Raw genomic sequence first — 22,830 nt, forward strand, 5'->3', positions numbered from 1 at the left:
AGAGATAGATATCTACAGCGTTTCGTTTCGTGGACCAATTGCACCAACAACCTAACTCAGGGTTAGTGGGCTGTTATCTGTCAAATTCCATCTAAAATGGTGGGTTAACCCTCGGGTTTTCAAGTTTTTTTTTTTTTAATCATAAACTGGCCAGTGATTGACCTTAGTCGCACCTGATGGAAAGTGACGACAAGGCCGAGGTTGTAGCTCACTGGTTCAGTAATAGCCTATTCACTCTTGACTTGAATACACCCAGATTGTATTCGCCCGGGAATACAGATGAGGGGAGCAATGTTCCGTTCCTTAGCAGTTCGCATAAACAAAACTAATAAGTTAGTATAAACTAAACTAGGTGCAAGTGGCCCTAAAAACACCAGTGTTTTGGATTCCAACCTTCTCGCCGTTTGATTGAGATTCTATGAATAAATAACTTATTCCGAACTTTTTACTTGCACCTATAAATAGCTGTATGTATGTAAAACTTTTTACCTAACCGCCATGCTGCGGAAGCCTACCAGATTCCCGCTATCATACAACAAAAACCCATTTACAACCCAGTCCCATACATTTAAACCACAATTTCCAATACCATTGTCATCAACCCGGACCTGCGCATAAGGGTGTCTCTACAGCGCATGCGTCAATCATGTGGCGTCGAACAAATGACAGTTTTGACAACAAATATCCAATGGTCGTTTCTCCTTCACGATTATTTTTAACTAAATACTGTCTTTGTACTTTATTATAATAATTTTCTGTGAAATTCTTGTTAAAAACGTTGAACGTTTGTTTTAGTGTATTTTTGTGTGAAAATTGCAGTGAAAGTGAATATATTTTGAGGTTAGTTTTCTTGTATTGTTTTCTTAATGTTTTGTGGAAGTAAATATACTTGAATGGAATAAAAGTGAATGGTTCTGTGAACTGAAAATATTTGTTTTGTGTTGGAAAACTGAGTGGGTTCCTGTTGTATTTTTCCTGGAAGTGAAAGGTGAGTGATAAGAAATCATTCTATTTTTTTTTTAATTAATAATCATCCCAATGGTGGGAAGGGATAGGCGGCAGAGTAGAACAAATCATATTATTGTAATATAATCGATTTATAAATTTTGTTTGGCAGTTTGGTCTCAAGGTTTTTTTCATATGTCAATATATAATTTTCAGTGACATGAATAGTAACATAAAAATATCCACATGGCAACAATAAAATTCATCTTATTTGCGTTACAGTATTTGCTATGGCTTATAGGAGCCTAGGGTCCGCTTGGCAAATAATCACAGAATGGCGTAGGCACTGATTTTGTATGGGAGCGACTATCATCTGACAATTCAGTAGGGAAATTAGTAAATTACCCCTCAATCACAAAATAAATAATAATTGACTAACCTCAATGCAGCAAAGCTGAAAGAGCTGTACCTACCTGTACCTATGAGTTATTCAAATTCGGAGACCACAAAACCACATGGTACGGTCTAGCAATTGGAACCCTAGGCCTCTGTAAAACTATGTCATAGTGAAGTTATTAAATCAGGTTGTAAGAAATCTCTTACTGCTTGTCATTTTGACATGGTTGTAGAATGGCCAAGGGTTTTCCAATTGGTTGACTGTATAGGCATACCTATACATGACCGCTTTAAGCCTTTTCAGGAAATTTACATTTATCTTAAAAATAAAAAAAAGCAATTTTGTACATATTAGATAAACATTCTTAAAATCACACACGGCCACACGGCTCGTACGCGATGAAATAACGTTATTTTACCTTTTTTTCAACGTTTCGGCCAGGTTGCACTGACTGTGGTCGCGTTGGTGGTGTCTTCTAAACCTGGCCGAAACGTTGAAAAAAAAAAGGTTAAATAATGTTACTCTAATAATAACTGACTTACATACCTGACCAAAACGCAGCAGAGCTCAAATAGCTGTACCTATTAGGTATTCTAATTCGGTGACCGCAAACCGCGCGGTTGGCGCATCCCGCCTGTTTCGTGGCCACGGCCGGCTGCGGTGCCGATACACTAATGCTTTTACGCTTTTCATATGTATTTTACATTTATGCTTATTTAGTATTTATTACAAAATAGTACATTACGATACAAGTGCGTAAAAAAGGAAGTTCGAAACGAGTGGCGATAAATTAAAACACGAGCGAGCTGTTTTAAATCGACACGAGTTACGAATTTCTTTTTTGCACGTGTCTCGTACGACGTTTTTCAGTACAGATAGACTTGCGAAGTTTCGACCTGACATATATAATGAACCACTTCTCGCACTAGTGCGTAAAAAAAGCATCATCTGTAATGAAAACTTTTTTACTTTATTTTATTTTTGTCATTATTCGCGATTGGTCTCATAATTATGTGTGTCGTCATCTGTACTATTTCCAAGTAACATTTAGCTCTCGCCAACTATACATTACTTATCATGAATTTAATATTACGGGTGACTATGCCACAAAACTTAAACCTGCAATGTCATAAACGTCGAAAAGGTGTAATTTCACCCCTAAATATTTCGCAACACAGATAAAACGAGTAGTTGGCACAAAACAGCGGTGCCTGTCCAATAAATAATATCTGAGGGATCTTCAAAGGGTTTTTGCATGCAGGTCGGATCTCCGATGTTTTTCCTGTCATTAATAATTACGAATTCTACACCTCTAGTAGAATAAGGGAACAAGTGTCATATATGTCATATAAACCTTATATCTTTTTCAACTGTACATGAAATTATGAATTCCGCTCACAGGATGGGTAGGGAATTTGGACGCCGATGAAAGAATTGGAAGGAAAAATTCGATGTTTGTTGCGCTTTTTTAATTGCTGTTCGTTAGTTTGAATCAAACTTGGTATTAAAGTGTTTCTCCTTATAGTATTTATACCTACGCAACCGTATGAGTTTGAAGTTGCAAACTATTATATCGTCACTACTTTTAAAAAATCTCGTATCTCACGCTGTTCCTCAAAGTTAAAACGCAGTAAGTCTATATGCATTCCATACGTATGTATGTATGGAATGCATATACTTACTACTACAATTTACTTACTACAATTTTCTTTTCATTGACAGACGAAGATACAAGTTTTTTTTTAAGTACTGACGATATATGTATTCTGTGGTTGCAATACTTGCATTCGCGCAACTTCCTACAGCGCCTTTGGGGCGCCACAATTTTTTCGTAATAGGTACTCATTCAGAAAGATTTTCTTGAGAGTGGTTGAGCTAAATATGTATGATCTAATCCTCATTTTTTGAAGTAGTTCCTTACGTTGACTCTTGAACCACTAATACCACTATGTTCCATAGTAATAAGTGTAATAACGATCATGCATGGTTTAGGAGTTTTACTTCAGAAGGTTCAGCGCAATGATATTTTTCTATTACCAACCGTCGCGTTTCAGCGAAACCTAAGGCAGCGTTCCCACTTAAGCGTCGCGTGTCTTGGGGCGCGCAACGGACGTCTCCGCCACGCCGCCTGAATGAAATTCAAAAAACGTCTCCTCGGTACATTTTGTATAGGAAGGACGTAAGACGCGCCCCAGGTGGCGTGGCGGTGGCGTGGCGCGCGCCGCGCCGCCTGGGTGCGCGTCTTACGTCCTTCCTATACAAAATGTACTGAGGAGACGTTTTTTGAATTACATTCAGGCGGCGTGGCGCGGACGTCCGTTCCGCACCTCAGGACATGTGTGTCAGGACATCACGTCTCACCATCATCCGGTCCCTAACGTAACCAAATGGAAGGCGAATGACTCTTAGCTCAATGGCCACAGGCGCGATCAGCAGCAGGTTTAGAGGATCAGCGCAATGATATTTTTCCATTTCGAAAATTTTAATGAATTTCGGATGATTGCGGGTCACTTCTGGGTGACATTTTGGCTCAAGGCCATGACCAGTGGCGTACTAGAAGAGAGGTCTATACTTAGTCGATGACAATAAAAGACTGACTTGATCACTGGTCTGGTCCCACCGCGAGCTAGTAAGCTATGAGCTATAAAAGCGAACAAATGATAAGCAGTATAAGCACCCCCGTGCAAATAAAAGAGATACGGCGATATTGATTGAGCGAGTAACTAATATAAACATCGCCGCGTCTCTTTTATTTGCACTTGAGTGAGTTATCTTTTGTTCGTTTTTATAGCCAAAGCTCACAGCCAAGCGCGGATCCAGCTTCGTGCCCAGGGGGGGGTCACGTGGTAAAGGCCCGGGGCCCCAGGGGGGGTCACGTGGTCTATTTGTATGGCCAACTTAGGCTCCAGGGGGGCTCATGACCCCCATGACCCCCCCCCCCCTGGATCCGCGCATGCTCACAGCTTACTAGCTCGCGGTAGGACCAGTGCCTTGATGATATCTGATATCTCGAGAGAATCTTTTGGTTCCATAGCCGCGATCAGTTACTTAGGTTTAGCGGATCAGCAATGATATTTATCCGTTACCAACCGTCGTTTCAGCCGTGCCGTTAGCGAATGGGAGGCAACTCAAAGAGGCATTATTTATGAGTCGTATGGAAATTCGCAGCGAATGGGATCGTAATGTTTGATCGTTTCCGAGATAATGGCCGCGCGTTACGGACGCCATTTTTCTCTTTATTTGCTTTCCATCTGCATAACTGATCAGTTTTTTGGGTGGTTTGTCGTTGTTTAGTGTGTTTATGTGTGTACTTTAAAATGCAGCAGGTTTTTTATCCATAAAAGGTGGTGCAAATGCAATTTATGCTATTTGTTTCTCGATTACTTTAGCATAATATTAAGGGAAGGGAGTGCTAAAATTATACACACACGTATAGTTTTAGGGAGGCTCATAATGCTCAAAATGCTCAGTTTATTGGTTGGGGACTGAAAATCAGCGGTCTCGCTGAGTCTCATCCATTTTACTGCACACACATCTGTAATTTTACTGACTAAGTTTTTATAAGTTCTTACATTTCCATTTCGTGCTGTGTTGGTAAATAAATATCTTTTTTTTTAATACCGAGACGTAGGATACATTTATACTAGGACGCGTAAAAGATAAGAGAACTATAAGTAAGCTTGCTTAATTCTCTATGATAGAAAAATGTTCGCATTTCGAATCTGACTGAGAGAGCCTAACGGGTCGCTGGCAGTGAAAGTGTTAACTATAATCTTTTACCGCGCGTTACAATCACTATAAAATGACAATACATCATCATATCTATAATAATAAGCCGATGTTACATATTGGCAACACCATTATAATTTATATGCGTAATATTCAACAAATTAATCTCCTTTCATCTCGTATATTATGCATGTATTTAGTAAAATAAGGAGAATCAATAACTGTAATGATGTAATGATACTGATTAATGACTACAATAATTTCGACGCGTGAATTTTGATAATATGTGCCACTCTCAACCAAAAGGTAGCATAGGGTTTAAGGAAAAGGACACTCGTACAGGTAATTAGTATACGAGCAAATTTCGTTCTTATGGTAAGCGACAATGTGGTACTTGAGAACGTCACATACATCTAGGTTTAGGTAATACCTACATCGACATTTTAGGTAGTACCAAAGAGGATCGAGTATTATAGAGAATTAGAGAGTTACTGTTAAAGTAAAATGTGTAATCACAGTGCATAAGACTGCCATCTCTCCACACAAGCTTAAATCTTTTGAACCTCAGTTTTGACAATTTGGCCCATATTGTTAGCTTGATATATTAATATTAGCGCCATCTAGCCGAGCGTTCCCCAAAGGTGTAACGCCATCTAGGCCACCGTACCTTTTTCTTTAGGGCTTTGAGGTACGTTTTTTTCTTATACTTTATCCGTCTATATGGAGTTACATATGTCTTTTGGTAGTACGTAGAGTATTGACCTAGATTACACAGAGTATCGATTTTAGTACGTATCAAATGAAAACTAATGATTGAAGACCGTAAACCCTACTAAAAGCTGTTAATAAGTTGTGATTACCTGCAAAAATTGTAATTTAAACATCTTATATTAAAATTAGGTACCTATATGGAAATTTCTATAATCTTTAATTTTAAACAATTAAAAAATAGGTAGGTAAATAAATACATAAAGTAAAAAAATGGCAACAAAAAGGAATCCCTTGAACACTCACAGACTTTAATTGTTGAGCCATTTAGGCCGGCAACAGACAGTCTTAAAATTCATAATCTGAAAAAATCATAATCTTATGAAATTAGATCGAGTGCACGATTTTCCGTACAATTTCGCAACTGTCCACACAGTCAGATTTTTTTCTTGACTGATTGCGAATAATCTGAATTTTAATAATCTGTGTGGCAAGGCACTCGATCTATTTTTATAAGATTATGATTAATTAAGATGATGAAATTTAAGACTGTCTGTTGCCGGCCTTAGGCCACAATAATTTTGTCATTACATAGTTATGCTATGACGTGTCCAGTATAAAATAGCCTAGAAGTGGATCAACAATTAAAGTTCGTGACCGCACATGTCCTATTTATTTATTTTTCGTTGAATGGAATTATTTCCATTAAAATCGGTCTTCCGAATACACCCTGTTTTTATTGAATTCGAACAAAATCTTGCTCTACCAAGTTACTGAGTTAGGTTTTATTTAGGGTGTACATAATAAAGAATTTTGTATAAAATACTGGTGTTTCTTTATTCTTTCCTGAACCCTAGGTATTATGTCAACAGCCGGGCATATCTCTTAGATAGGTTGGTGACAACTTGTCATTTGAATCGGCAATATATTTGAATCAACAAGTCGATTTTATAAAAACAACCTGACACATATTGTTTTAAACATACGTTTGGCTGATTCAAACGGATAAGCCGCAACAAGTCGAACTAGTTAAATTCACAATGCACTCTCAGTGCATAAATAACTGTGGAAACTTTAGTAGATTCGTATTATTCACTATAAGTAAAATTAGTTCCTATTCACCTTGACTCCTATTGTCATGCCATCAAAGGGTAGATTTGTCGAATTTACTCGACCATAATATTGTCTTCGGTTACCGCGATAGTTACTCATGAAATAAAACTATGGAAATTGGGCAACAAAAACTAAGTTCTTTAGGATTTCGTATTAACAACATTTCGCCATATTCGTCTATCCGTGTGTTTGTATGTCCGTCTGCGTTGTGGTTTGAGCTAAAAAGCTCGGCAGACGTATAAACACATGTTTAGTGTGTAAAAGGACTGATAAATGAAAAAAAAAACTAGTAAACAAGTTAAGATAACTCCCAAACACAAAAAAATCGACTATTTTCAACCAAATGTAAGGACATCACTAGTCGCTGGTCCCCATCCCTAGGCATCGCTGTCAACTGGGCGTCAGACGGACTGGAAGCTTCCATTGGGAGCATTTTGTCACTAAGCTTGTATTTGAGATTCCGTTCAATAAACTGTATAATTAATAGTGGTATCCTGGTGTTTTTACTCTAACAGTTTCAGAAGCGCGATATTAAGTACCCATATACGCCCGTACTATGTAATTTGTCCGAAATTGACAATGTCACCATTCTCGCGCCGCGCTCGTAACCATTTATTGTCGTCGAACAGTATTTAATTAACACCAGTCGATCTGATTCAACGAGTAAAGACACTAGCACCATATAATACAGTTAAAAGTGTAAGAGGCAAAGTACGTGATCAAATAGTTGTCCGTAATTGTGCCAACAAAGAGATAGAACATGCCTAGTGTGCTGGCGTGTCTTGTGTTGTCTTTCAGATTCATTGCAGTTTACGAGATATTCACACTTTGGAGTAATAATTTATCATAATGAGTGTGAAATCGGAAGTAAAAGTGATCCAAACACAGTGCTCTGGGGCTGAAATTATCAACATCCACTATAGTAGCCTGTGTTGTGTTTCTTTCTTTCAGATCAACTTAGTTATGTACATGTTGAAGATACTAATACTTTTATATACTCACAAAATGTATCACAATAAGTACCACAGTAAGTCATGGACGGTGAGATGCTAACCACATCCAAGTTGTCATTCACATAATGCTCCGGGCAAAGAGTATTACCAGTATATATAGAGGGGCTGCAGTAATGAATAATCATTAGCTCACTTGTGTGTTGTGTTTTTGTGCTTCCAGATATGTTTCAGAATACATAATACATATTGAACCTACTTGTGATATATTGACAATTGTCACAGTGTCACAGTGAAACAGAGTATAAGATACAAGTACTTAGATCTAAATTACACCTAAATGATTCCTTATAACAGGTGACTTTATGGGTTTAATGATCTACAAAGAGAGATGATCATTATCTTGCCCTATTTGTCATATTAAATATAAGTTTGTCCGGAATGACATGGAATAAGGTATTTATCCTACTCAATAATATTGTACCATTGCATCTGGCTTATGTAAGTATACTGACAGTAAATACATTTTAAATTCACTACAGGTTGGTATAAAGGGATGAGTAAATAAGCATAAGAAAACTTTGACAACTGTCTTGTCTTGTTTGTGTTTTGTTATAAGTTCACTAACACTTCTCCGGGGACTGTATTTTGAAATCTGTCTTAGTGACATTCTTATGCATATAAACTCTGTATGATCTTGCATTTTTCTAAATGAGGAAACATGTTGCTATATTACATGGCACAAATTCATCAAAAATGTTGATAAAATAATAATAATATTTTGATGAGGTTAATTATGCATCTTGTTAAAACCATAATGTGTGTTAAAATTAAGGGCATAGCACTGAAGTATAGTGTATTGTTGATGCTGTTTTGTTTATAATAATGCTGGTTTAGCATTGCAAACATTTTTGACAAGAAATGTAATCAATGTAATCATGTTCTAAATTGAACCAAAGACAAATATATTACCTAGACAGACATTTGGAACATTTATTATCATGACATAGTCCAGTGTCCATTTAATGCATTATCAGTGATATAATTTGTTCCTTAATTACATTCCTTTCCAGATTAATTTATTGATTACAGTAGTTGCCTGCCGGTAACCTGGTGAATATTGACCATAAGTTGAAAATACTTGCATTGGTAAGGCATGATTCCAGAAGTTCCTGAGGTTAAATCTTGCTAAAAGCTGGAAACACCAAACTGGATATCTATTGAACTATTTATGACACTGGTAAAATTTGTCATAGCTAATGGTAAGAGATTTTGATATTTATAGACCTGATGGACTTTAACGGTCTACATGCTATACTTGTCTGTTACAACAAATCAGTTTGATTTGGAATTGGGCTTGAAACATGCCAATCAGTTAAGTTTTTAACAGATGTGCAATAATCTGAGGTAAATAACTTAATTGGAGCTTCTAATAATTTTAACCCTTCACTGCGAAGGAATGTTTCTGAACCGAAGCATGACAAACAGGTAACGTTTGAAGTTGACAAGTATTGTCTACTTTTAATATGTTCTGTTCCTTGAAATATAAAAAAAAAATAACTGTACACTTCTATTGCTTCTTGATTTCACAAGAATATATATATTTTACATGTTTTGTGACTTTTGCAAGAATCAAAAATAATGATATTTTGTTATAAAAACTCAATCACCTGTACTAAGTATTCTTGCATATGCATAGTATTAACACAACTAACAAAATTATGTAGTTGTGCAGGTGGCAGCTATATGGATAATGTTGTGCTTTAAATTGCACATATACCTACAGCTGGAGCACCTCTCTAGTGTGTCTGGCAAGCTTGATGGTTTAATTATTAAGCTTATGCACCATGCCTGATGATGATATATAAATACCTTTGTCAAGAACCATTTGGTAAGTGAACAATGATAGATAAAATATTACATTATTTGAATGTAGTGAAACCTCGATAAGTCAAGCCAAGTGCCATATGATTATTCTTGCTTGACTGGAATGTGTTTCAATAATGGTATATATTAGGGGCACGGGAAAAATAAGACAAGTTGCACGCCGGATTGAGAACCGAGTTGTGTTTTGTCTTATTAGTCTCAGATTAAGAACTGAGTTGTCATTACATATATGCACGCCGGATTGAGAACCGAGTTGTGTTTTGTCTTATTGGTCTCAGATTAAGAACTGAGTTGTCATTACATATATGCACACCGGATTGAGAACCGAGTTGTGTTTTGTCTTATTAGTCTCAGATTAAGAACTGAGTTGTCATTACATATATGCACGCCGGATTGAGAACCGAGTTGTATTTTGTCTTATTAGTCTCAGATTAAGAACTGAGTTGTCATTACATATATGCACGCCGGATTAAGAACAGAGTTGTGTTTTGTCTTATTGGTCTCAGATTAAGAACTGAGTTGTCATTACATATATGCACACCGGATTGAGAACCGAGTTGTGTTTTGTCTTATTAGTCTCAGATTAAGAACTGAGTTGTCATTACATATATGCACGCCGGATTGAGAACCGAGTTGTGTTTTGTCTTATTACTTTCAGATTAAGAACTGAGTTTCCATTGCATATATACACGCCGGATTAAGAACCGAGTTGTGTTGCCTTTACATGATGTTAATAATATATTCTGTTCACAGGGTTTCCTGATAAGCACATTGTACCTGAATCTTGTGGTATCCATGGTAGTGTAATTAATGTGATATCCACAAATGAAGTGATTTCCGTCACTTAAAGTGTGAGTCATAATTATAATGATTACTTTAATGTCTGCTATACATTTAGCACTTTGATTATTGTTTCTGGTATTTGTGATGCAGGTCTTTGGAGACGGACCATCATGTGTTCTGTAGACTATCCTTGTGAGGTTAGTTCTATTTCTGGTATTTGTGATGCAGGTCTTTGGAGACGGGCCATCATGTGTTATATGGACTATCCTTGCGAGGTTAGTTCTGTTCTGGTATTTGTGGTGCAGGTCTTTGGAGACGGGCCATCATGTGTTATATAGACTATCCTTAAGAGGATTGGTCTGTTTTTGTTATTTGTGATGTAGGTCTTTACAGACGCCATCATGTGTTATATAGACTATCCTTAAGAGGATTGGTCTGTTTTTGTTATTTGTGATGTAGGTCTTTACAGACGCCATCATGTGTTATATAGACTATCCTTAAGAGGATTGGTCTGTTTTTGTTATTTGTGATGTAGGTCTTTACAGACGCCATCATGTGTTATATAGACTATCCTTAAGAGGATTGGTCTGTTTTTGTTATTTGTGATGTAGGTCTTTACAGACGCCATCATGTGTTATATAGACTATCCTTAAGAGGATTGGTCTGTTTTTGTTATTTGTGATGTAGGTCTTTACAGACGCCATCATGTGTTATATAGACTATCCTTAAGAGGATTGGTCTGTTTTTGTTATTTGTGATGTAGGTCTTTACAGACGCCATCATGTGTTATATAGACTATCCTTAAGAGGATTGGTCTGTTTTTGTTATTTGTGATGTAGGTCTTTACAGACGCCATCATGTGTTATATAGACTATCCTTAAGAGGATTGGTCTGTTTTTGTTATTTGTGATGTAGGTCTTTACAGACGCCATCATGTGTTATATAGACTATCCTTAAGAGGATTGGTCTGTTTTTGTTATTTGTGATGTAGGTCTTTACAGACGCCATCATGTGTTATATAGACTATCCTTAAGAGGATTGGTCTGTTTTTGTTATTTGTGATGTAGGTCTTTACAGACGCCATCATGTGTTATATAGACTATCCTTAAGAGGATTAGTCTGTTTCTGTTATTTGTGATGTAGGTCTTTAGAGACGCCATCATGTGTTATATAGACTATCCTTAAGAGGATTAGTCTGTTTCTGTTATTTGTGATGTAGGTCTTCATAGACGCCATCATGTGTTACATAGACTTTCCTTAAGAGGATTGTTCTGTTTCTGTTATTGTGATGTAGGTCTTCACAGACGCCATCATATGTTATATAGACTACCCTTACGAGGCTAGTTCTGTTCTGTTATCTGTGATGTAGGTCTTACAGACGCCATCATGTGTTATATAGACTATCCTTAAGAGGATTGGTCTGCTTCTGTTATTTGTGATGTAGGTCTTACAGACGCTATCATGTGCTATATAGTCTATCCTTAAGAGGATTGTTCTGCTTCTGTTATTTGTGATGAAGGTCTTCAGAGATGCCATCATGTGTTATATAGTCCTTAAGAGGTATATCCTTAAGAGGTTAGCTTGAGACCTTGTTTGTCAAAAGCATGTTTTATTACCTTAAAGAGTAATGATCTCAAGGTTACCTTGAAAGGGTCACTTACATGCATACTTTCCAGAGGTCGCTGGTGAAATTACGGTTTCCAATAGAGCGGAGAGAGCAACTGTTCGGAATGCCTAGCTGAACGAATGCATGCTACAGGCTGCGCGACAACCTTGTCATGAAGGGCCAACTTCTGCGGTCGTTGCGCTGACAGCCACGAAAGAAGCCGTATCACCGTGGCTTGCGTATGAAGCTTTGATATGGTAATGTGTGTTGTCTTATAGTAAAATTGGTGGCTAGTACACATTGATTATTACCATTTATTAATTTTATCATGTTGATAAAAAAAAAATAATCAGCGGTTGTTAAAGGTCCTGCCAAGGAACAGCCATGTATTCTGCTTAATATATATTCATGAAAAAAAAAAAAAAAAAAATTTACAATATTTTGTAATGTCTTGATTGTCATTGTTTATTACTAAATTATTTAACGGCTATGTAAGCCGGATCTGTAATTGAGAGCACCTACTATGCCAATTGTAAATTAATTTCTCGTAACCTTATCATGTTACTTGAACGACAGTTGTGTTGTACTGATTCTATCACCTACTGGCTTAGTTCCAAGGAAAAATTATCACGTTCTCGTTACATTAAGGAACTTAGTATTTCCCATGTATGTTACAGAGCTTCTTAACAAGAGCTTGTGCTGTGTTGGAAGGTGGCTATGATCACGCATAGGGTGTGTCATGTTAACCTCTCACGAGTTGTACGCCTTCTTGCGCATGTGGGGAGCTTCACAGCCTACAGTGACGAAGCCAACTGTGAGTTTGTTCCATGTATTTGCTATTTAAACGACGCCAATCATCATTATTATATTGAGCGGTTGGTTAGTTTGGAATGCACCGCTCGCGTAAGTCTTAACTTAAGGCATAAATGGCATAATACTTGCCTGAAAATAAATGAAATGTATTGATGGGTGAAGTTATTTACAAGCAAATATTAGATGGTGTTTTGTACACCAGTAATTACCTGCCCGCCGCTAGATGTCATCTATTTTACATAATTAATTTGACTAATATATAGTATCGATCATGGCGGTAAAACATGTACTTTTCGTACCATCGCACCTTAATAGTTTTAAAGCCTTACTGGCTGTGGATTTGTTAAATAATGACCTGACTTACTTGTACTAGGCTAGTCTGGTCATGCAATCTTGAGTTTAGTTATGTCATTACTATGATTCGACTATAAAATGAGGCCAATTACATATCTTGGTGTAAGTTAGTCTTAAACTACACCGGCCGTTTCCAACGGTTCTCGAGTTAATCACTTCAAAGGACCAGGGCCTGAGTGTATAGCTGGAGTATACAAAGTTCTTGTTCACTTTGCAGAAAAGAAAAGAACAAATGAACAGATGAAGTCTACCGCCACCAGTTGGAGGCGCGGCCTGCTTCGGCTGCGTTGACTGCGGCAGTCATCAGTAGCAGCATGGATAGCAGAGACCTTCGGGACGAAAGGTCAAGGTCAGAATGGGCGAATGTAAGGACATCACTAGTCGCTGGTCCCCATCCCTAGGCATCGCTGTCAACTGGGCGTCAGACGGACTGGAAGCTTCCATTGGGAGCATTTTGTCACTAAGCTTGTATTTGAGATTCCGTTCAATAAACTGTATAATTAATAGTGGTATCCTGGTGTTTTTACTCTAACACAAAATATTATTAAAAGTACAAACATCCATACTAATATTATAAATGGGAAAGTGTGTGTGTCTGTTTGTTTGTCCGTCTTTCACGGCAAAACGGAGCGACGAATTTAAGGGATTTTTTTAAGTAGGAATAGTTGAAGGGATAGAGAGTGACATAGGCTACTTTTTGTCTCTTTCTGACGCGAGCGAAGCTGCGGGTAAAAGCTAGTAAGTAATATTTTAGTAGGTAAATATTTATTAGCCGTGGGTTGTTGTGGGTATGAGATATCGGCTATGAAAACGATCAAAAGTAAGCACTCCCGTGCAAATAAATGAGACGGCGATATTGATAGCTCACCCCTGGGCGAGTAACTATAAACATCGACGTGTCTCTTTTATTTACGCGGGAGTAATTATCTTTTATTCGTTGTTATAGCGATAGCTAATTTGATTCCAATCATCAAAACGCTTCGCTTATCCGTGTCATATCAAATCCAGTTTAAACCCATACCGATTTGTGAAACCTGTATCGGACTCCAGAATATTGAATAGAGTGTCGGAGTACAATTCCAAAACCCTGGAATTGTTTACCGGGGACGTGAGACCATTATATCGAGCAGTAGGTGTTCAATACATTGATCACTTACCCGGTAGATGACACAAAATCCATACTTAATATTATAAATGGAAAAGTGTGTGTGTCTGTTTGTCCGTCTTTCACGGCAAAACGGAGCGACGAATTGACCTGATGTTTTAAGGTGGAGAAAGTTGAAAGGATGGAGAGTGACATATTCTACTTTTTGTCCTTTCTTTCTAACCCCCCACTTCCCTAAAATAGAAGGTGGAAGTTGTATGGAGCATTCCGTCCGCAATTTTCTAATTTAGCGCGAGCGAAGCCGCGGGCAAACGCTAGTAATAAAATATTAGGAATGCTACATAAATTATCGCAATTTTGATGATCTTTCGGACAAACATATACCTATTGCGACACCGTTTTATTGAACAATAATTTATTGCTGTTAAATATTCGAACAAACAATCATCGAAATACGCTTTTACGAGGTCTCTTTAGAACCCCCCACTTCCCTAAAAAGGGGGGATGATTTTGTATGGAGCACTTATTTTCGAATTTAGCGACAAACGACAAAATCTAGTCAGAAATAATTCGGTTAATGATATGAAGCCATGCTATTTATCCTATTTATTTTTTAATAATATCTTCGAGAAGGAATGTCGTTCATTTTATTTTTATTGTATTTTAATGGGTTTTGATACCGCTAATTGATCAATAATCGTGCTAATTATCAATTGATATACGTCATCAATTTACAATTTCTTACACTTAACTTTTTATTTAATATTTAACCTAGTACCTATTTCTCCATATTTTTCACCCCAGCAGTTGGGAAGATCGTACTTTGCTGCGTAAAACCAGCGAGCAAAATAGCTATTTGCTTACTGTAAATAACTATATAGAGACACATAGTTAATCCCTGGAACCCTTTCGTAACTTTTGAGTCCCTCACTACGCTCAAGATTCTATGCTAAATATTACCTACAGGAAAAATAAAATCGTGTTTGTATCTTGGAAACTTTTTTTATTTACAAAAAAAAAATTCAGAACTTTACTTTCAATTTTACCACCCTTGCATGTGTATTCCTCTGCATTTGGCATGGTGTATTCATTTGAATTACGATATACATCCATATCGTAATTCAAATGAATACACCATGCCAAAACCATGGCATCCAATTTCCGGCGATCTTGTGGTCTCTAGATGCAATATTATGTTTAAGCGACTGTCGTCATTCAGTACTCGGAGTTAAAGCACAAACAAATCTGGAGTTAAGACTTAAAGTTTAGACCCAGATTAAAACTTAAATTTTAGAATAGTATATTCGTGACCTCGGAGTTAAAAATTGTTAGTTTATCACAATCATTTAAATTAATATCTTGCATTTTCTTCGTGATACCGATTACCGAGTCCTTTAGCAGTAATCTATAAGTCAATACATCCCCTTACGCTTGGACGTAACCCACACAGCTTCAAAATCTTGAGATACACCCTTTAGTGCATGCACTATTATACAAGACCCTGCCGGCCAAAATGACAATCGTTGACGCTAGACGCCGATCGAAATGCAGTCTGGCTCTATCGAGCCAATACGGAAGACCGATAGAGATAGCTAGCTACGATAACGGTGTTATCGTGATCGTTTGTGCATTTCAATGCACATGATTTTATCAAATAATTTCCCTGTTTTAGTTTGTAAGTTATTTTTTCTGCCTGAGATACAGGATCTCCCTAGTTCAGGCACGGACATGGTGAAGCCTTTTTTGTGTTAATATAGTTTATGGCCTGTTTATAACTGCTATTTTTGGTACATGAATAAATGATAGCTACCCAGTTTGGTGTGGCAAGTCACTCGATGTGTGCACTCTAAAGCTCGGCACGGTAACAAAAGACGGATACAATTGACGGTCTTGATCGGTGTCTATTTCAAAGCGTAATATGATCCCTTTTGCAGGACTACAACAAGACGTAGAGGATCAATAGACTCTTGTCTAAGATGGAATATCTTGCTGAAAGCGATAAATTCCCAATTAATGCCGTGTTTGCGGTAGTATAATTCATCGGTTTAAAATATTAATTTATTACTGTAAGTACAAATGGATAACCAAATGCTTAATGGTCGTGGAATGGTTTTATATGCACGGATAAGAGGATTAACGAACAAAGTATATGAAAAAAGAGTGGAAGGGTCAGTTGGAAGTGGAAGACCATGGCGAACTTTTCTCGACCAAATCGGGGAAATATTGCAAAAAGGCCAGGTGGCCAGGCCAGAAGCGAAAGTGGTTTGTCAGGATCGTAGTAAATGGAAATCAGTGATTGCCTACCCCTCTGGGAAACAGGCGTGATTGTTTGTATGTATGTTTTTACATACATACAAACAATCACGCCATATAATTTTTTATAGAGTTATTAAATTCATATCTAGTCCTATTGTAGTAGTAGACCTTGGCTGAATATCAGGAGTCATTAACAATATCTTATGCAGTATGTATCTTAAAATGTATGTTGTGTCAGCAAATCTTGAGGAGTTTAGGCAAAGAAGAAATAAAAAGAAAGATAGAGAAAACAAAGAAAACTGTAACATTGCAGTGACAGGTCGACTTCTACGACAGCAACGGGAAGAAAGGGTGATAACTAGTGGGGTTGTGGACTGTATACTTAATGTGGATGATAAAAACACGTATTAAAAAGACTTATTTTAATTACAACTAGGAAACAAATCAAATTATTTTATTGAATATTTTTGATTTGTTTCTTTTTTTTTTAAGTAGTCACACTACTATATATATAAATTATAAATTGAAATAGATATCGTACACGAAAGAAAAAACGGCAAGGCCCACTGGTGGTCGAGCCGGGAATCGAACCCGGGTCTTCAGCTTATGCGGCTAACGTCTTTACCACTAGACCACACGCCCGCCGCGGGCGTATTTTATTTATTTTAATTAATTTAAGTAAATAAACAATCTGATAGTTCGGTCACAATAGGCAGACAGATTGATAATATCATATTTTAAAATAGTATAGAAAAGTGACATAATTTCAAAGGATTAAGGAGGTCACGCACCATACAGTCGCCAACAAAGGGGGTGGTAAAATTCGTAACCCGTCGCGGAGTCTACACAAATTTCTGTTCTTTATATTCGCTACGAGTTCAGACCCATTAATAAAAATAACCGCCATTAATAGAAGTTCAATGAAACGATTTCAAAATCCATATATTACCTCTAAATGTAATTTAAAGTCTCTCTTGCAGTCACGTCCACCGTTTTCAGAGTCAGCGACGTGATCAAAATATCAAATCGGACATTGAAATTAAAAAGTTTTATTAAACACTAGTAAATTATACAGACTGGTTATCTTCATACAAAAATATTTACCTCATATTATGTGTTTTTGCTATCGTGAACTTTCCTGTCCCTAACCTAACCACAAAATACCATTTTGTTCCTGACGCTTAAGTTTTTGAGCTTTAAGGTCGTCGATAATATCAGAGGTTATGAAATGACGTAGATGAGTCATATTTATGTAGTTAATTTATGTCACTAAGTGGTAAACAGCGGATACAGTCACAAAGTAAAAATACTTGTATATTGACAGTCCATAGTTTAATACCCATCTCAGTTTTATTAAAATTGCCGTCCAGTTTTCGCAAATTCTCGGACAGTTTGCGTAAACAAAACCGGACAAAGTTCCCCAAGAGCCTTAATACAATCAACGGGCACTGAATTTGCCGGAAATTCTCAACTATGAATAAACGGCCTGGTTCTAAATTTAATTTACGTCAAGTATTAACGGCCCGATTGTAATTTCCTATTGTAACCCGATTGTAACCTCTCCCTCTCCCTATTAGCCAATCTTGAAAATTAGTATATACCAAATATGTTGTAATTAGGTACTAAGGAAACTAACATAGTGGTAGTATTAGGTGTAAGTATTAACCTTGTATGGATTTTGTGGTCAGAAATAAATGATTTTTTTTTTTTTTTTTTTATTTTTTTTTTATTTTTTTCCATATACGTCAATTTTTTTTTTGCAAAGAAGAAAGTCTGCCTACGGGTTGCTCATCAGGCCCCGTAGCCAAATGCAGAACCGCTTACGATAATAAGCTATCGATATCGTAGGTATCCTTAACAATTTTGGCATTTTCGCGAAAAAATATTTAAAACTTTTTTTTTCAAAATAGGTAAATTTAATGTTTTTCCTACTCAGAATAACGAGCTCTTTCGATCTACTAGGTAAAAAAAGCATCCTAAATTATTTTTTTCCACTTCGTTACCATTTTTCAAACACTTTGTACAGCGGTAACAAAGTGGAAAGTATGCAAAATAATAGAAAAGTCTGGGTCATTTTTTTGTCCTGGATCAAAATCTCGTGATTCTGAGTAGGAAAAACATAAAATTTACTTACCTTAGAAAAAATATTTTTGGTGATTGTTCTCGCGAAAATGCCCATTTTCGCCTTCGGCTCAAATTGTTACCCACGCCACTCGCATGTTTTGACCCGTCTAATGAAACTGTTGCATAAAATACTATTTTCTACTCCCGAACTGTTGTTCGTCATTTACAGGGTCGTGCATATATCTTTAAAACCCTACATAAAAGTCTATTCCCCAGAGCCAGCCCCGCCGGCTTCCCGAAAAAATTGAAATCGCATCGTTTGGCTCTGTAACCATGGCAACGCATTTCTATAACGTTACTGCGCGCGTGCGCGGTAAGCCGGCGGGGGATGGCTTTGGGCAGCTGGCTTGAGCGCTGGCAGTGCAGACCTTTGCGTCAAAATACTCAAAATACAGGACAGTGTGAATGTTACGAAAATTATTCTAGAAAACTATTAAAAACTAAGTGTATGGACGTAGAAAAAGTATTGTACGCAACGGTGTTTAACTGATGAGTCAAAAACTGCTCGTGGCGTCTTTATTAACAATTTTCGGCTCCTCCTCAAATTTTTACCCACGCCACTTGTCTTTTTTGACCTCCTTTAAACGCCGCATAAAATACTATAAATAAAATAAATAAATAAATATTATAGGACATTCTTACACAGATTGACTGAGGCCCACGGTAAGCTCAAGAAGGCTTGTGTTGTGGGTACTCAGACAACGATATATATAATATACAAATACTTATATACATAGAAAACATCCATGACTCAGGAACAAATATCTGTGCTCATCACACAAATAAATGCCCTATAAATGCACTATATTCTAATGATATTGTTTTGTTTGTACTATTTAAGTATTATTTGATGTTTATTAAAGTAAGAATCAGTCCGAAAGTACAGACTTACTACAGAGTAATTGGGCTTAACTAGTCTGAGCTAATTATATGCGGCGTTGATTTTAAGTGATAAGTTGATAAGTTCTGAACTTTGTTTGGAGTTGAGTTTTAAATGGTGGTTGGTATTCGTCATTTGTTTTTGATGGCTAGTTTTGGGCTTTTAAGGCTTATGTCCGAAAATAATTGGAAATAGTTATTTTCCCCTTACTAGCTCGGAAATACGTGTTTTTCCTTTACTAGCCGGTAAAACGCATTTTATCCACTAGTGGGTAAAGTAATTTGACCTTGAATAAAGTCAAATTAACGGCTTTAAAGTTGATAAAAGTAGGTGAATCTAGTAATAAAGATGATTTACCACCTGTGGAACTACTGGAAGCAGTGATAAACGCATTTTTTTGCGTTGTAGTTTCTTCGCTATAGTGAGGATAAAAGTTTTGTGTTACAATCGGGTGCAAATGTATTTTACTTCTCGTGTGTTAAAAAAGTCGCAGTCGTAGTCGAGTCCTTTCATTTGCTCGTTTTTCAATTCCACACTCGGCGTTAAAAATACAACTTTGCCCCCTTGCATAACAAATAACTATTGTTCTACATGGGGGCAAAGTTGTTGTTTAACCGGACGTGCCAATATTGATACCCGAGCAAGCGAAGTATTCCAATATTCAAAAAGTGGAATTTGAGCGTTGCGAGGGTTTCAAGGCACGAAGGTTAAACAAACTATGCCGCCGAGTGAAACACAAAACTTTTCACCACACCGACACGAACAAAATACTGACTATAAAACATCGAACTAAATTAAATATATCAATTTATTATTCATAATTTTTAAGAAAAAAAAAACCGCCTTCCTTTGGGGTTCTGGTGATAAATACTTTCAAATGTTGGATTATGTTATCAATTCGTCTGTATATTTTTTAATGTTTGTTATTCGATATCTCCGTCATTTCTGAACCAATTTTGAAATCTGGATGATTCTGAAGTACTTACAGATGAGAATGATTATCAAAACGGAACTCTAACCAGGGGCGGCTCACTCTTCATCAGCAGTTCCACTGCACCAAATGTCACTGTTCTGGATGTAAGTGCATGCTGTTCTTATAAAAATACCAAAGTCACAATAGTGTGCCGTTCAGATTTGAAGTTCCGTTTTGACCATCATCAGCAATTCCACTGCACCAAATATCACTGTTCTGGACGTAAGTGCATGCTGTTCTTATAAAAATACCAAAGTCACTATAAGTGTGCCGTTCAGATTTGAGGAGTTCCATTCTGACTATCATCAGGAGTTCCACTGCACAAATGTCACTGTTCCGTACGTAAATATGCTGTTCCTTTAAAAACACAAAAATCACCATATGTATGCCTTTCAGATTTGAGGAGTTCCCTCGATTTCTCCAGGATCCCATCATCAGAACTGGGTTCTGAGAAAAATGGGACCAATTGATGCATATACATTCAATCAAAAAAAAAATTTCAAAATCGGTCTAGTAACGACGGAGATATCGAGGAACAAACATAAAAAAAAAAATAAAAAAAAAAAAACATACAGACGACTTGATAACCCCTTCCTTTGAGATTTGGAAGGCGGTTAAAAATCGTTATTTATAGGTAAATTCTACCAACCAGCTCAAATACTATTATCAAAGGGGTTTTACAAATAATAGTAGTAAAACATTTGAAATAAAACTTACCAATAATGATATATTTATAAACAAGATTAAGCCTATTCAACTTCTAACACTGATTTAGTATAAAAATCGATCTTTTATTTTCAGAGTCAGAAAACCATTGCCTGGCACATTATTTATTTATTTATTTATTTAGACTTTATTGCACGACATAAAATTGTACTAACGGCAGCCTTAATGTCTTAAGGTATACATATTATCATCTCGTTAAAAGAAAAAATCGTGAATTTGTATAAATCGGGTTCAATTATATAAAACAATCAGGATAAAATTCAACTTTCTCATCACTTTTTGGTCTATCAAGAGAGCCTTTAACCGTGCGGTGTACTGGCAAAAATGGACTGCACTTTAAAGGTATACATTTTAGCACCGGTGACTTCCATCTACCGTGGAATTTCATCTCGTTTAAATGCAGGTGTGGAGCCTGGCGACTATTAGCTCGGCAGTCGGTACCAGCGCTTGCCTGTCGGCTATGGCCGCTATGGGACAAATTACACCGACAGTTCACATTTTTGCCACGGTCACTGGTTTTAAAAGTGGACCGGCTTCTTTAGCCATTTTCGTTTTTGGATATTGCAAAAATATTTTATTTTATGATTACCAGCGTTTGAGCCCGCCACTTGGTCTGCATCATCAGAAAACACGAGTTATTTGTATAGGCATAGTTATTGTGACATCTAGCGACAATCACGCGTCAACTAGCGTAAGTTATCAGTACTTCTACTTGTCAATAGACGTCTCGACGAACGAAGAGTACCTAATGCTCACCAATTTTTAGCTAATATTACAATAGTATAAATCAGTATTCTGTTTACAATTTCTTCTGCTTGTAATATCAGTTCTAATCTGTTCTAATTATACTTTTCTGGCAGACGAGACACTGTTGTCACCTAGTATCGAGTAGTGGTACTGATAATTCACGCTATTTGACGCGTGATTGGCGCGTGATTGTCGCTAGATGTCACTATAACTATGCATATACAAATAACTCTCGTTTATTGATGTATGGAGTTTAACAACTTTTTCCTTAGTTATTCCTCTATGGTCTGCATGGAATTAGACATTTCGATTGCGCCTGATAAAAAATAAAAGCAATGTCTGAATTTGAGTAAAATACATTCATCAATGAACAGGCGCTGTCGTAATTTTCTCAGTTTTGGAAGTCAGATAATATTTAACTATTGGGGAATGATTTCCTGAATAAATAATATCCTGTAGCCTACCTCGGAATTCAAACTATACGAGTATCTTTACCAAATGTACACTAAATTGGTTCAGTATTTTTTGCAAAAGGTACCTCACAGACACTCGTTTGCATTATATTAGTATGGATATGGACAGTCGACGTTTCCCGTATTACCTTAGAAGTTTATCGCACAAACCTCATCCTAAAAAGTTTTTATTCCATCTATCATGGTGAAACAATTTCAAAACACGAAACAAAATTAGCTTAACCCATAAAAAAAACATCAGAAGCGCATACAAACAATGGA

The 22,830-nt window shown here is 36.8% G+C and overlaps 1 non-coding gene across 1 annotated transcript; it reads right to left on the bottom strand.

Annotated features, from left to right (window-relative positions):
• Positions 1–17,216: 17,216 nt before the first annotated feature.
• Trnam-cau lies at positions 17,217–17,288 on the bottom strand. The gene has a single exon. It is a non-coding gene; the product is annotated as a tRNA-Met (tRNA).
• Between the last annotated feature and the right edge of the window lie 5,542 nt (positions 17,289–22,830).

Source organism: Leguminivora glycinivorella, chromosome 10 (genome assembly GCF_023078275.1).
Source record: "Leguminivora glycinivorella isolate SPB_JAAS2020 chromosome 10, LegGlyc_1.1, whole genome shotgun sequence".
In the NCBI taxonomy this organism is placed as follows: domain Eukaryota; kingdom Metazoa; phylum Arthropoda; class Insecta; order Lepidoptera; family Tortricidae; genus Leguminivora; species Leguminivora glycinivorella.